The 16,735-nt window shown below is 38.8% G+C and overlaps 1 protein-coding gene across 4 annotated transcripts in view; it reads right to left on the bottom strand.

Moving 5' to 3' along the window:
* ERC2 (ELKS/RAB6-interacting/CAST family member 2) overlaps positions 1-16,458 on the bottom strand; it is a 400,862-nt gene extending 384,404 nt beyond the window's left edge. For 2 of the 4 annotated variants that reach the window (XR_013775763.1, XM_079317392.1), the window contains exons 1-3: positions 16,188-16,458; positions 14,761-14,892; positions 11,698-11,815 (exon numbers count right to left, since the gene is read on the bottom strand). The gene's annotated coding sequence lies outside the window, so the exon portion shown is untranslated. Of the gene's footprint in view, positions 1-11,697; positions 12,103-14,760; positions 14,893-16,187 lie in introns of those variants that run through there. The other 2 variants (XR_013775764.1, XR_013775765.1) reach the window with 1 other exon arrangement.
* Between the last annotated feature and the right edge of the window lie 277 nt (positions 16,459-16,735).

Here is a 16,735-nt window from a genome sequence, read left to right on the forward strand (position 1 = left end):
AACATGGGCCAAATAAAATACCTTGTCTGATATGTTAATGGACTTAAATGACCAACAATATGAAAATAATATAAAGAAAAGTTTATTGCTGACATTGTGAACTGCCCTCTTAAAGCCTCCAGAATTCATTCCAAGTCATACAGATCTTAAGGAATATTGTTGATTTACTTTTTCAAGTTTTGGCATTTTAAAATCCTTGTCCAAATCTGTCCCTCTTTTCAGTGGTCATGCAGCATTCATGACCCACAGCTTGTTCCACCACAAGAACTTGCACAGCTTTTCTGATGTCTCAACTTCAACACATTGATCAATAACAAAAAACAAAAAAAAAATCTCATCATAATGATTGGGGAAATGCAACTGCTTATCCTAATTCTCAGCTGCCAGGCATCCTCTGGCCAAATAACTCATCAAGCCCTCTGAGAAATCCATCCTTGTATCTTTCTAGTTGCCTGAAATAGTTCTGCAGTGCCTTCAAAGACAAATCTCCCATGAGACCAGAGAAGATCATTTTCCTTCCACAGGCTTCTGGCAGATCCTGAGCAAAAGCAACAAATCTTCTAAACTGACAAATTATCCCCCACCCCATCCCCCCTCCACGCACACACATTCAATTAAAAAAAAGCCACAAACAAAACAAAACAAACACCCCACAAGAAACACTACACTCTGATCTAGTGAAAAAATAATACTGCTAGCAGGAATTGCCAGAGTCAATTTAAACTGCACACAATAAAATATTTTTAGATACAGCTGATGTGATACACAGCCAGGTGGTGGGGTTTTATATAAATTTGTTGATCCTCAGAAGCAGGGGTACAGAATATTTTATCTTAGATCATATCCATACTGTTTTTCCTTTTCATTGTACAGTCTGATAAATCAGTAATTTATATTTCTTGCTAAGAGTTACTTAACTTACTCAGCCTTCTGTTTACATCTGAGATGCCTTTTTAGGTACTTGTTTTGACTTTTAGAGGTTATTAGTTGTGGTCCTTATTTTCTCAACTTGTGTGAAGTTTTGGAAGTCAGAGAACACTTCTGTCTTGCTTTGCACTTCAGTGCTTACCGCTGATCTCTACTGAAAGAAGGATCCTCATTCCTTATCCAAAGCAAGGCTAACTTCTCACTGAACTTTTCAATAATGTTTAAATGCTGATTGAATACTGTAGCTACTGTAAGCTTGTGAAAATTCTGAAAGCAACAGGAAAAAGAAGTAAAATACCACCAACCAAAGTGTTATTACCTCCACAGCATTTTCAATTTCTTTTACATTCCCCCTAGAAGTACTCCAATCAAAACAGACACCTCTGTGTTGCACACACAAACACACTGATGACATGCTTGACTTTCATACTTTAACTACTAAGGACAGCTCTCAGATCAAAAGCTGAAAATCTGGACTAAAAAAATTCTTAGAACTTCTCCATTTCCATTTGCAGTTTGTTACCCTTCTACAACCTGAATTATACACACTGGCTTTCCTGCAAGCACCTCAGAAAAAGGCAAACACATGAAAATATGTTTTTTAAATGTGTGTACTTCTTAAGGATAAAACTGGGGCCTTCCTTTATGGCTGTAAAATCTCAGACAAGTACAAGTCATACACCATTGCTTTATGAAAGAAGGGAGAAAAGCATCTACTTTATTTTCTGCCCATTACTGCTTATACATGGAACCTTCCTAGCTTCAGGAAGATTTACTGTGTCTCAACACATCAGGAATTGGAGACATGAAGAAGCAATATCAGCCTCAGGATCTCAACAATTGCCACACTGATCATCATCTACTCCCTGGAGAAAATGAGAGAAGAGATCACATCTTCCCACAGAACCATCTGACAGAGCCATTCTAGTTGGCCTTAGAGGGGACAGGTGATAGATAGTCAATTATTTTTTGAAATATTAATTTATTTTATATTGCTATTTTAGTTGGACAGGGAAGAAGGAATACTAATACTCTCAAGTAATAACTTTTTACCCAAGCTCTAGGTGTTGCAGTAGCCAGGACAACAGAGTCATAAAGGTCATAACTCCCTAAAACCCTCTCTGAGAAAAAAGAAAGTCACCCAGCTTCATTCAGTCTGGTAGGGATATACTGCAGATCCACTACACACATTTTCTATAAGAGTTGAGTTTTTTTAAAAAAAAAACAAAAAAAAAAACCAAAAAAAAAACAAACACAAAAAACACAACCAAAAAACAACAGATCCTCACCTACTTGGCTCAATATTTTATTTTAAAGAAATGCCTTTAATGTACATGATGCAAAATTAACCTCTATAATCATGAGCTGATTATTCTGCATTGCAAACAGAGCTGTATTTCATATGGATTTTTTAGGATGCAGAAAAAACAAGCATGCATTCTCAGCTGGGGGCAGGAGGGCAGACACTTTGCCCCATGCTCTCATCAGCCTTGCAAACCCCAGCAAATCTGGTATTATTGATGCCAAAGTCCCTCCTGATGCCTGTTCCAACTTCAACTCACCTTATTTTCCACATTCCTGCCCCACCTGACCAACTGCACTCTGCAGACAGCAACATCATGGGTTCACATTACCCACATAGCTGAAGACTGACAATTAATTTTATTTGTCTTTTAGCTTTCTATTTCTATAGAAGCCTGGAGCATAGGATTCTAACATGATGCTACTAGAAGATCTCACTCAAGGTAGTTTTCAAATCCTTACTTCTGCATTTAACATAATTACAGAGTTTGCTTGAAATACTGTATACACAGTACCCTGTAATTTCTGATTTTCACTGGTTACACACTTCCATGCTGAGGGATGATTTAGGCTTTTAGTGTCCCCTCCTGTGGCCTGAATCACCTAGTCAGCAGGAAGTTTGGGTATCAGCCAAATACTTAATAGCTTTGCACAACTACTTGCCAGTATTAACATTGAGCCAAGAGCTTGAGCATTTGTGAAAGTACCCAAAGCTTTAAGGAAACCTCTTGTTTTGAGTTAACCTCCCCAAACAATGATAATTTCTGCACTTAACTGTCACCATATAATCTGATTCCAGACTGTCTAAAACTGTTTAGTACTATACAGGTCCCCACATATAAACCAAAGGAAGCAAAATAGAAAAAAAATAAAAAAGAGGTGATGCAGAACATAATGCTCCCATTTTCTCTGCCAGGACTGCACTTTGAGGCACCACAAAAGGAAGCAGAAAAAGATCTGTTCCATAAAATTATGCTCTAGAAAACAATAATGATTTCTTTATTTTGATAATATCTTTTTTAATACTCTCGTCACAACAAAAAGTGTCTGTACACAGAAGACCAGGAGCATACCTGACAACCTCAAAAGCAACATTTTCATTTAGGTTCCTTACAGTATCCTTAATCTGCATTTTTTATGTAAATTTAAGTTATACTACAGTCTGCACAATACATTTCTTTTTACTAGTCAACAGACATTAATTTATCCTCTCTTGTAGCTTGCTGTAAAAATTGCTCATAGGCAGTTGTAAATAAAGTTAATTCTAAAGCCTATTTTAATCAGGGTCATGAACAGCTCTCAAAGAAGTCCCATCAGTGCTAAATGGAAGAACTGGCATTTATCACCTCACAGGAACAGTTCACTAGGCCTGCCTTTCATTTCCCTTTCACACAGAAGAAAATATGAAGGCAAAAGCAGGAGTGGCTGCTCAATATGCATCTAATGACATATATGGGAAATAAAACTGGCAGGCATTCTAATGCTGTCAGGTGCAGTGACAGCAATGAACACTTGTCATGCAATCAGAAAACTCCACCAATTGAGATATTTGCTCAAAATGCCATATTGAAATTCTTGAAAAACAAGCATTCTGACACCATTATCAGGATTGTCAATTATATTATTCTCAAATGTACTTAAATGAGGGGTCAACAATACTTTTTAAATTCTTTCATACAAGCTTCATGGACTTAAAACAAGCCTAGTGTTCGAGAGAGGTGCATATCTTTCAAGGCATTTTTCTCCTTATTACAACGTTTGAGATATTGCAATTGTTTTAAAACATCAGAATAGTTAGGAATAGGCTTTAAATAATATAAGTAGTATTTAAAACCCACCAGTTTACACCTCCTTCTAACCTTCAAGTTAAGTCTCTTTGTTGCTCAAACTCTAATTCTTAACCTTTTATCTCTAACATTAAACTAATTCTTCCCTGAACTCCTGCATGTGACAAGGTTTCCTGGGGTTTAGATGTTTTCTAAGATGCTTAACAGAGGTGAGAAATTCCAAACTTGTTTCATTTTATTTTTCTATTGTGTGAAATATTAAAGGCCTGAAAATAGAAGCAAAAGAAAAAAAAAAAAAAGCCTTCCATAGCCAAGCAAAGACAGAACCATCACATCTAATTTTAATTGTTATGCCAGAGAACACATTGTATTTTTATAAAAAGCTATAGGGCAGCCTATCTGCCAAATCTGGGCAAACACAACCACGTACAGTCTGTACAAGTTACCTGCCAGTGCTGAGCATTTCTCACCGTGCAGTCCCTCCACAGAAGGGGGGATTTAGTGTCACTCTTTGTTTAAAATACGAAGCACAAGCACAACAGTGGTGTGAAGAGTTTCAGAGGTGCAGGGTAAAACTCCTCATTTTTAACTGACTGAAGCTCCCAGTCCCACACTCACTGTGTCACTGTTTTGCTGCCCATCTGCTCTCTGCAACTCTTACCATTGGGATTCTATTTTTTATTGATGGGTGGGAGGGTGGATGGTGTGAATCACAAGCAACATGGGACAGAAACACAAATTCTAAAACACTGCTTGTCCCTCTTCAGTTTTTTTGGTTCTCAACTTCCTTGCACCATAATGACCTTCCCAGGATACAGATCTATTTCCAAAGACCTGGAAAGTTTTAAGATATCCAGAGAAATATTTCCTAACATTTCAGTCCTTGCAGGTATGCAGGTGTCTTGTGTGCTAAATTCTGCATCCTAGTCTGTATTCATCATGCCATCCATCCTGCAATTGTTAATCACTTGCCTTTTATTCTCTTCTCAATAAGAATTCTCATTTATCAACACAAGCCTGCATTCACAGTATTTTGTGGAGGATTATTCTAAGACACATGGTAAAACAGGCAAACAGTACTTTTCATTTAATAAGTATTAAAGAAGAACAACAACAATCATATGTCTTGAATTTTTAGTAAAAAAGTCTTCTTTGGGGAAAAAATATTAAGATGTAAAAGTATACAACATTTTTCAGCATTACTTGAAAGTCATGCCTAATTATTAGCACAGTTATGCTTTGCTTTTGTCAGCATTTACCTAACTTGAATGACTAAATAATTTACAGAAACAGTTATAGACTGAATTATCCTTTGAGAAGTTAGAGCTTAAAAATAACCATGATTTAAGAAAACCTAAAAGTTTTCTAGAAAAAATCTGAAAGACCAGACTTGTTCTGTCATTCCTATACTGTCAGCATTTATACCAATTCTTCAAAACAAAAGGCTGGTGATATATATATTAAACACATCTTAAAGACTACATTTGTTTTAGTAAAATAACCTAAGAACTGAAAATAGTGTAAAAGGAAATTGACTGAGTTTGTAGTTTGACCAGCAAACTTGTCTATTTTCACATCGAGTATGCTTACAAATATTGTCATTTACAATTATGTCATACTTGTAAGTTTAAGATGCATTTATAAGTCTTAATGTTTCAGAAACCAGAGATACTCCCACACAATGGAGTACTTTCAATTGCATCCACTAGGGCTACTCTCATGAATGCTACACATTTGCAAGATAAAGCTATATTTTTATAATTTTTTTGCTACAAAGTTTCCAATCTCATTAAAAAGGTCACAAAATAGTCACAGGTTCAGCTATTAAGACTACCTGAGCAGCCTCCAGCAGTTACTTAAATACTGGGATATTTAGCAAGCCTAAATATCCATTCTCATCTTACATTTATTGGATTCTAGAACAGCAATATGCCTACTCTGACTGCAAAACAAGAAGCATATTTGTGCATTCAGCATCTTTGAAATCATCAAAATTTAAAAACCTGTAGAACATCTCTCCTCTGTTCTCTTTGGTCAGATGCAAGAGCATGCATGTTTCAGTACCAAGCCAAAAAAAAACCTTGGCTGTGCTTCAGCCACATCAGATCAAAGCTGTCCAAGGAACTTACAGGCTCTGTAAGTGATGCAAGTGATTTAGCAGATTAGCTTTCATCATAGAATCAGCATCCTGGAGCCATTAGAAGACACTGCACTTCAGGAATTGCCTTTTTATTTATTAATTTTTTCACCAAAAGTTGAAGAGTTCCCCAAGCACTTGGTGGATAGCTCATAACTTCATAGCACAGCCCAATCTGCCCTCTTTGGGCTCACACTAAGCAAAGCACAATCACACCAGTTCACAAGTGCAATTTTTAAGTCCTCACAAGCATCTGACTTAACATTTGAAGTTGACAACAGACTTTATTGTAACTGTTTCCTTAAGGAAAAACAAATTATTTGAGCAGATTTCAAATGAGGTCCATAAATGAAAGCTGAGGTACATCATGACTGCCAAGACTCAGCCATCAAAAATAAACTTGCTTTACACAGCAAACTCTCTTCCAGAGAAGCCCCTGAGAGTACCCATTTCTTCCACTATTACTGGACATAAGTCAACAAAAAAGAACTGTGCTTTATTTATCAGGTCATATTTGTCCACTAATCTGAACTGTTCATAAGTGGTAAGAACTGTATTTCAGCAATATATTTTGAGGAAAAGAATGCAATACAGAAAAGTCAAAAGCCTCACTATCACAGAAATAACACAGACCTGCACTGTTTTATAAAGTAATTAATAATTCAGACACTGCACATGCCAAGAGCTAATGAAATATATATTTAAGCAGATTACCAGTAAATTAATTTTACTGAGCATGAAAAGTGTTTAGATAACTGAAAACTGAAAGGGCAATAGCCAAATTTCTAACAGGACTCAACTCATATCTGACAAAGGAAAATCCATTCCTGAGAATTCAAGTACTGTGGCCTCCAAGTCTTGCAGTGAAACAATCCAAACACACCAAATAGTGTAACCACAAGCACAGACATATTAAACCCCCATAAGGAATTTGAATAAAGCAGCCAAGATGTGCTCTGTAAACCTCCCAATGTAGGGAGAAGATTCTGTCCCATTAATCAGCATCCTAAGTGAGCTGAGTTATTCACTGGGATGGAGACTGCCCCACACATTACCAATGCTCTGTGCAAAATGCACTTTTGGACTAAATTCAGAAATGGCAGAGATTTTTGTTACATTTCTTTCATTTCCTTCAAAATAAATTGCACATTATATCCAACTAAGCAATCACTATAGTGATTTCTCCAGTGGCTTCCCACCCCAAGTCCACAGTACCTCCTGAAACTACAGCACACCATTTCCACACATACCTATGCAATATATATTTGTATATACAGCACTTTCATCAATTTTTTCACTCCATTCAATGTCCCACGACATTTCCCACACAGTGAGATACCTTCTAGAGTTAAATCACTTGGAAAAATGTCTCAATTTTCAACTTTTGTCATATTTAGCTGCTGGATTCTACATCTGCACTGTGGCTTCAGTTAGAGGAATATAATAATGAGCAGGACAAGTAGTGGGAAGTATTAAAGGAAAAAATCAAAGATTATTTACTGAAAGTGGGGTATTTTAACAAAATAAAAAGTACATTGGTCATTAAGGGAGCCACATGACACCTAGTCTGAAACATTTCCAGTGAATGCCACTCTTGGAATGAGTTAAGATAACCTAGAAAGCAAGTATGGCCTTTCAAAAACCTAATCTTAAATTTTCACAGAAAAGCTCCAGCTTTGCTAAACATTCAAAATGTTAAAGGCTCCCACACATCCAACCCCAACCTGAAACTCTAACATACACCTCAAATTCTTAGACACATTCCTTCTGCCTTCCTAAAAGCACAGAAATTCTAACTCTACACATCTCGCTCATTATTCTCATTTTCAAGTAAAGGGACAACACGTAACCTGCCCATTGCAAAGTCTAAATTTCTAATATCATGAAGAAATTTCAAGTTTCTGTGAAGAGAAGTGGTGTAGCAGTAATGAAGCTTTATTCAGAGAAATGCTAAAACAGCTTTGCTTCTCCTCTCTTCTTTGGCAGAGCTCAGCACCTGACAAACTGTCCCTGAAAGGACATGTGGTTCCTAATTGTTGCCATTATTTTAAAAAAATCCTGGCTCCTTAAGATATTCCAGAGCTGGAATCTAAAAATCCATTATCATTAAATAAATCATAAAAATCCCTGAAATCAACCACCAAGAAAACAACAACAAAATTTAAATTCCACAGTGCTCATTCATCAGACACCTACATTCTCTCATACATCGGATATCTCTGCTCAGAAACCTTCACAAGTAATTGACTGCTGCTTTCCAAGGAAACAAGGTTGGGTTGTTTTGCTTCTTTTACATCTTAAAAGCAGTAACAAACCAACATAAATCCATCTCGCTTAATCGCAAAAAGACTTTAAAAAGATTGTTTCTTTCTATAGTGACTAAAACCTAAATGCTCCAGAAAAGCATTTAACTGATATTTCTGCTGATATGCCTTTGTATTTTCTTAATGTGAAAGTATCACTCAGAAGAAGCAGCACTACACAGTTCATTTTCAGAATTTAGTTTCAACTATGACCCTCAATAAGAAATTATAAAGTCACTTTACTTTCAAATAGCTCTTACCCTTCTGCCAAGACTTAGTACAAAATAAGCTAGCAATAGTGTTGCAAAATATAAATACACTGAAGCAAGCTCATCACTGCTAAGTATATATGAGATCATTCAAAAACTAAGACTTAAATCAAAACATAACTTTAACACAATCCTAAACCAAACAAATATAATGTCACAGATAAGAGGGTCACAATTTTTTTTAATTATTATCAGAATAATATTTCCTAGGTGGATCTAACTAAGATCCTATATATATATATATCCCAGGCATTAAAATCTAAATTAAACAGAGATGAAAACAAATGCATCATAGTGGATAAAAATGTAATAAACACCCTAAGAGACACAGGTGGGGGAACATATGTTGTCTTTGGAAGTGATACACAGGCTGGCTGCCTCACCCTCTTTGAGGGGTGAACAACCCACTCCTTTTTCTTAGTCATCCTTCAAAGGTGAGTAACAATCATCTTCCTAAAGCAAAAAAAAATAATTTCACCCTCAACATGCTTATACAAAAACACACATGCTGAATAGCTAATTCTCCAAGTATCACATATATTCAACATTCTAAAATGGTTGAACATGTTCTTTTGGTATCTGGCTGCTAAGAACATGGCCCACACTTTTCCTTCAGAGCAGGCAAGGAACAGCAGGAGGGACCAGCATGGACAATGGATCTCACACCACCATCCGCCAGAACTGGACCACCAGTGGGTTAGAGGAGATGAAGAACCACCCACAGGATAAGAGGTGGTGGGATGGGTCTTCTCCAAATGCTGGCAAGCCACAAGAACAAGGATAACTAATATAGTAAGGCACTCAACCACTAAACAAGAAATTTCTCAGTTCTTAACTGGAAGATCTATGCCATCCTGGGTGTGCTCATAAAACACAGCACAAGGTTTCTTCATAGTTCAAACATGTAGTTTCAACCTGCACAGCCATAAACCCCAAGGACTGCCCTTATCTCAGTGAGCCTTTGGAAGAAGAAATAATGTTCCTTTCACTCACTGGACAGAAAGCCTGTCCTTCCAGATTCCTCTAGGAAAAGTGAAAACGCTAACTCACCTTGATGCCTTTGAAAGCCATTTTACACTAGATTTCAAACAAAAACAACAGTAGCAAAAACGCTTCCTTTAAGGCACTGAGATGTGGAGTTAGTTTCACACATGGCCCTTAACACAGTCACCCACGGAGCCAAGGCTTGGGCTGTAAGTTTCTTCCATCAAGAAACTAAGGAAGCTTTTCCCACAAAAACATATTCCTTAAAGGAACTGGATAAACCATTAGACACTCTGCGTGTGCAGAAACAGACCTTGACAAAACAGGACCTTCTCCTCCCTTATTCGGGGAAAGGAGGAAACGGGGAACGCGCTGCTCGGGCAGATGCGGCCGTGAGGGGACTGCGGCTGAGGGAGCTTCGCTGGATTTGCGGCTGGGGGGGTTATGGCTGGTGTTCCCTTCACCTGAGCTGTGGGAGCGTTCGCCATCCCCCGCCCTCCCATGGGCTGAGTCCAAGGAAATTCCCCGGCAGAGGGATCGCTTCGGGGCCGCGCAGCCCCGACACAGCCGCCTGCACGGGCCGGGCAGCCGGGCTCCCTCAGCCCGAGCAGCCGAGCAGGGAGCCTGGAGGACAGTCCCCGGTGCTTCCCCGCGGTCGGCCTGGGAAAGGGCCGCAGGAGGCTCTCCCCGCGTCCCCAGTCCAGGCTGTGGAGCGCTGGGAAGGGAGGGAGGAGGGCGGCAGCGCATCGCCAGCATCTCCCCTCAGGGCAGGGCGGCGGGGCTGACACGGGGGATCTGCTCCGTCCTCGGTTGGCGACGGGGAAACCAAGTGGCAGGGGCGAAGCGACTTGATGGAGAGGAACCTCCCTCCCTTCCCCGCCCTCCGAGGGGGAGCCGGAGCGGGGCCTGCGCCCGGCGCTGCTGCCGGGAAGGGGCCGCGTTCGAGGCGGCCGCCCTGGACACGCACGTGGGGCTGGGGGTACGAGGATGGAAATAAAAACAAATCCCGAACGCACAATAGCTAAGTGAAACCACTGATTTAGAAAGCCGACCAGAAAACTAACCCTGGCAAGTAGGATTCGCCCTCCCCTTGGCTGCACTTATTGGCCACGCTCGTGTGCAACGAGCTTGTATCTGCCAATGCCACTGGTCGGCCGGCGCGTCCATCACCAGGGAAAGAGCAATTCGCCGCTAAGGGAGTAGATTCCCATCCATCCATCCATCACAAGGCTTAGCAGGTAGCCGCCTAGAAATCAATCACACACTAATAAAAAAAAAAAAAAAAAAAAAAAAAAAAAAAAAAAAAAAACCTTCTCCATCAAATTACTACTGTAGTGCTCCCAGAAAAATATGTATGTATCCCTAGTGAACATAGGCATGGATTTCATCGCATGCATCACATCCATCACTTGTCCAGCCTAAAATGATCTTTTCTTAAAAAATAAAAATTAAACCACAGCATCATAAATGAAGGACTCTAGTAAGTATTCATTATCTATATAACTGAAAAATAGTACCCTGTTAGCCTGTTTTAAATAGCCAGCCACTAGAAGGGAGCAGAAATCTCTCACCTTTTTTCCTGACATGATTTTTTAAACACCAAACATTATCCATTATTTAAGTATAAAGCTAGGAATTTCCAAAGCTCATCAATTCTACTCTAGAAAACTTTAACAATAATATTTTTAAGCACTAGGCACAAAAATAAAATAAAATAAAATAGAGTCTTACGGCTGCTTTTAATAGAAATTGCAAGAGAGGTTTCTGGTTGACGATTCTGTAGGGAGAGGCACTCTGTTACCAGAATAAGATATGCACTTGGTCCCATTTATTCCAACGCATTTCCAAAGCAATATAAAAAGCCTATTCTGCAAATTCATCTCCAGATTCAGCCACCAGACAATTGTAAAAAGCAATATACAGCATTTCCTTAATCACAGTAAATTTACAGTCATGTATCCCAGCCATCTCTTATTTAAGCTTCTCACCTTTCAAATCATTGCATCTGCCTTCCGTCCTCACATGGATTTTACAACATCACGTTTAGCTGGCATCCCAGTTGCGCGGAGGGAGGAGGCGGCAGGGAGAGCCGGAGCCGCGCAATACCTGCCAGGGGGGAAGAGAAGGAACCTGCTGCAGTCGGGGGAGGCTCGTGTGCCCCTGTCCCTCGTCGTTCCGTCCCTCAGCGAGCTGCGAGCGCGGCTGTCGGGGCTGCCAGTCCCTGACTCAACATTCCCAGCATTCCCGAGGAGCGGGGCTCCAGCGGCGCGGCGCGGAGCCGCCGGGGGCAGCAGCAGCAGCAGCACACGCACCGCAGCCCGTGATTCCTGCGAGCGCTGGCGCTGCCCATTCACCGCCCGCCCGCCGCTTCCAGTCCCACCCAGCTGAACGGCTGCAAGTGTGTTACTCATTGTCAAACTGCCTAAAAATACACCTAGGTCTGCGTAAATGCACAGGCTAAATTGCCTTCTCGCCCCTGTACAACCGAAGGCCAGAAATGTCCAAAGACAGGTGCTTCAGAAAATGTCTAAAAATCCATTGCTATATCCGTGCATTTACATAAACAGAAAAAACCCAGAAATCCGAATCTGTGTTTTGGCTTAAGCATAAAATAAATTAAGATGACATCAATATTTATTTGTACTTTTTTTCAAAAGCAGTATGAAGCAGGGGAAAAAAAGCACAGATTAGCTGCTATGCACAGCCTGAAAGCCTTTTTTTTAAAAAAACCTGCAAACTGCATTAAAAATTATTCCTGAGATTTTATTGTTTTTTTACTAAGGGGAGTAGAAGAAACTTCCATAAACATCACAGGCTTCCCATGCTAGGAACAGAGGGTTTGTTCCTCTTCTATTTTTCCCTCTACTCTTTTTTTTTTTTTCTCCATTTAATCACTTTGTGTATACAATTACAAGTGATCATCTTTGGTCTTTAGCTTCAATGCACCTTCATACCTTACCCTACACAACAAAATTTCACAAACATATTTTATCTGTGTCCTCTTGATCTCATTGCAGTAACAATGATTTCAAGAACCACTTCAGATCTGTTGTTGCTTTAATATAATCTCTATTTTATTTCTCTCTTGCTCACACATGCACCTATAAATGCCACTATTAAACATTATTGAGAACAACTGTTATGGAATTACTGTTCAAAATTATGCCAAAGCAAATTGATTTCAACCAATCATATTTAAAATTAGCATAATGCCTTTATTGCTGTATCTGAATAAAATAATTGAAATAATTGGCTGTCAAATATTTAGTTAGAGATGCTAGAATGCAATTCCCAGCAGGTGCATAACAGTTTTATATTTCCCAAAAAAGGGATACTCTCTTACAGTACCCACCTACCTTGCTATAATTGCAATAAAGGCCAAATACCTTTTTCCGAGTTCAAAGTAATGGAATAACCATGATTAAAATGCAAATTTCAATTGCTTTTAAACCTGCATACTTAGTTGAAGACATTTCTGTTCAAATAGTTTCAAAACCATGAAAAATATGGACAGAGACAATCTGTTCCTGGAGAAATTGACAAGAAGGGACATGGTTTTGTATACAAACAATTCCACTTGATCTGAAAAAGTATTCAGGAGTTAGCCAGTCTGCATCTGTAAGAAATACTACAAAATGTGGGTCACTATACTGAATGCTTCAGAGCACAAGAAGTGTCCATTTTCAGTTTAGCCCTTAATTTGGATCCAGTGTGAAATAAGAATCTCTTACAGACCTTTCTCAATATTGCTAAATCCAATTCTGTCTCCGTACTGTTAATGATGACAGGACTTTTGTTCTAAGTTGTGTCAGCTGCTGACAGGTTTTTAAACAACATGTCACACCGTTCCTGTCTATATGAAAAGACAAGGAACATCAGGTTCTGCCTTATCTTTTTTGTGACTCATTCATTGGCAAAGACTGAGGGCCTTGTGATAGCCAGCAAAAGCCAGAAGCATCCTGACAGAGGACCAGCAGCCTAAGGAACAGAATTTTTCTTTCCAAGGAATAATCACTGTGGAAAGACTGAGAGTGGCCATAAGGCTGCAATAATACTGCAATGAATTAAGCCTGCTATCATTCAATGAACTTGATACAGAGTCCATCACAGCTCATCTCAGAGCAGCAGAACATCTGCAGGGGACTGTCAGCCTTACCAGTGCCAAACAGCAGAATATACTATACCCACCATGCACAAGATCATTGGAGAGCTTTGGGAAAAAACATATTTGGCCAAATTGTACTCAAAAAGACTTATTAGAAAAACGTGCAGTTCAAGAGAAGAGGGGAAAAGTAATCAGAATGTTGCAGCTAATCTACTTATTGTATTAGTAGAAACAACATCCATGCAAAGAACCTCAGGGTCACATAATCCAAACCCTTCAATAGTATTCATTCCTTACATTCAAGACCATGCTAGAATCCAAATCCAAAGGGTAATAACAATTGTGTCCTTAAGGCTGACTTCCTTGCAGCTGATGAAAGTTCTCATTTCAGCCTAATCACAGGACCATCTGTGTTGTCCTTGGTGCCATGATGCAGGTGGGTGCCATTAATCACAAAAAGAGCCAGATCAGATGAGTAAATTACAACTTTTGTTTATTCTAAGAGGTTCCCATCAACTACTAGACATTTCTTCCAGCCAACTGTTAGAGGAAAGCAGCCTGCTGTAAAACTTAAACCACTCATTTATAAGGTGCCATGTGATGGTATGTCTAATGTTTGCAGTTGTCAACAGTTTCTATCTTGAAATAGATTTTTGGCTAGCAGACTTCAGTTTATTTGTTTCCTACCTTAAAAACTCAGTATATCAGGAGCTCTGGAAACCCCCACTGAAACTAATGGCAATTTTTTTTTTCATTTCAATTAGCTCACACTAAGGCCCTAATCAAGTAAATATGACATGCAGGTTTTTCCAGTCTTATTTCCTCTGTCTATGCTATACTGACCATGGAAACAGAAAAGTATAAAACATATTTATTAGAACCATTCTGTTTACTTATTCTAATTATAAATAATTCAAAATAACATATAAAACATAATATTACTTACTGTCTTCAATTCCTGTGCATCTCTTAATCCTTCCCAATTCTTTCTTCTCACACATGGTATTAAGACCTCAGCAGCAGCAGATAGCTCCCTTTCATGTTTTTGTGAAGATGGATGTTATTTAGTGCTTAATTTCTTTAAAACAGAAATACAAATAGAAGCTTGGACCCTGCTGCATAATTTGTACTAAGCAACTGCAGGTGTGTGCTTAAATAAAAATATTTTTAAAAATCAGGGAAATGTATTTCAGCTTTAGTCACTGAACCTGGCCCTGAACTATTCCTTTTTGTTTAACTAGTGCTACTTGACTAACACTGAAGTTTACAAAACTAAAAAACCAATAAATATTGCCTTTACCATGACATGTAGATCAGATTTCGAGTAAGCACTTAGCCTGAGAGAAACAAAAAGTTCCAAACAAATGAAAAAATTGAAATAAAATTCAATTTTCTCTTGATTTCAGAATGAGGCCCTATCAGTCTAGTCCACAGAGGTGCTGCACTCCTCAGTCATTAACTTACGGACTGAACTTTCCTCTTTATCAGTTTATATATTCACCTACAAATACCTGTCAAACTGAATTACAAAATACTTTCCACTACATGCTAGCTTCCAGTCTTGCTTTCCTCATGACATATCACCCAAGTCTGCTATCACGGTTTTAAAAATTATTAGTATAATTAATTATTAATTTACATGATCACATGCTTTCCACAGGATGGAACAGCATTACTTGAATATACCTGAACACACAAGAGGCCATTAAGAAATTCATTACTATGTATTATAATGCAAAAAAAACCCAAGGAAAATATCCTCTTCTGTAATGACATAACTTAGCAGTTCTGCACAGCCTATATCTATTCAGGATAGAAATAAAGCTACTCTGGCAGATGCTGTAATATCATAGTTACAAATAGAGGAAAAAATACTAAAATAATTTAATAGTAGAAACACCCATCTCACAGAAGTTCTCCAGTTTCCACATCTCAAAACAGGGCTATTAATAGGCTTTTGCACCAACTCTACAACATATTGCAGAGTTAAAAATATTTCTTAGGAAAATTCAAACTCCAGGAAGTTCTAACTGTATGTAGCAAATACAACTTAAACATCTTGAATTAGGTTTAACACTTAAAATTTTAATCAATGGCCCTTTATTTTCTTGGTTGGAAGCACAGTATTACTGCTACCCCTATTGTACATGTGAATATATACAGTGACTGTTAAACAGAAATGCTGCTGAATGAGCACTGACTAGTATATTTGTAGATGCTGGTTTGGGGTTTTTAAATCACTTTAGACACATCAGAGCTAAAGTCCAAGTGACTTTTCAGTAAGAATTAAGCTTTCAAATACCAACCTCACTCCTGAAAAGTAAAACCAGATCCTAAAATTTTATTTACAAGTATTAACATGAGGCACTTTACCTAAAGGCAGCTGAGGTTCTCCTCTCAATTTTACAGTTGCAGAAAATACATCTCCTTCCCTACTTAGATCTCAACCTCTACTTGCAAACTTGACATGTACAAACCCTGGGATTGTAGAACTATTCACCCCCAGCCCATCACCTTTTCCCAGTAGAACTACAGGGCAGTTATTCAGTGAGGGAACCTTTTATTGGCAGCACAATCTCCTCCAATTTTAAACAGTTGAGTATTGAAGGTACTGCCTGAACAAAACTTCCCCCTACTGAGTGGGGGACTTAAATTCTATCTACCACAGCAGTCCCCAGTGGAACCAAATTTCTGCAGTGATTGGGGCCCTATTAGATCAATCAAATTCAGGACAATGTGAAAATAATTAAAACCAGTAGCCTTGTGTGGCTACCTTGCAACTGACAATGAACTTCAGCTGTTCCCTCCTTTTGTGCTCATTGTGGATCCTATTGAGGAGTTGTGTGTCCAACTGAATAACGAACACAAAACACCTGACCATGGATAGCAACTCCAGCTCTCACAGAAGTTAGTTATTAGCT

Source organism: Erithacus rubecula (assembly GCF_903797595.1).
Source record: "Erithacus rubecula genome assembly, chromosome: 13".
NCBI lineage: Eukaryota > Metazoa > Chordata > Aves > Passeriformes > Muscicapidae > Erithacus > Erithacus rubecula.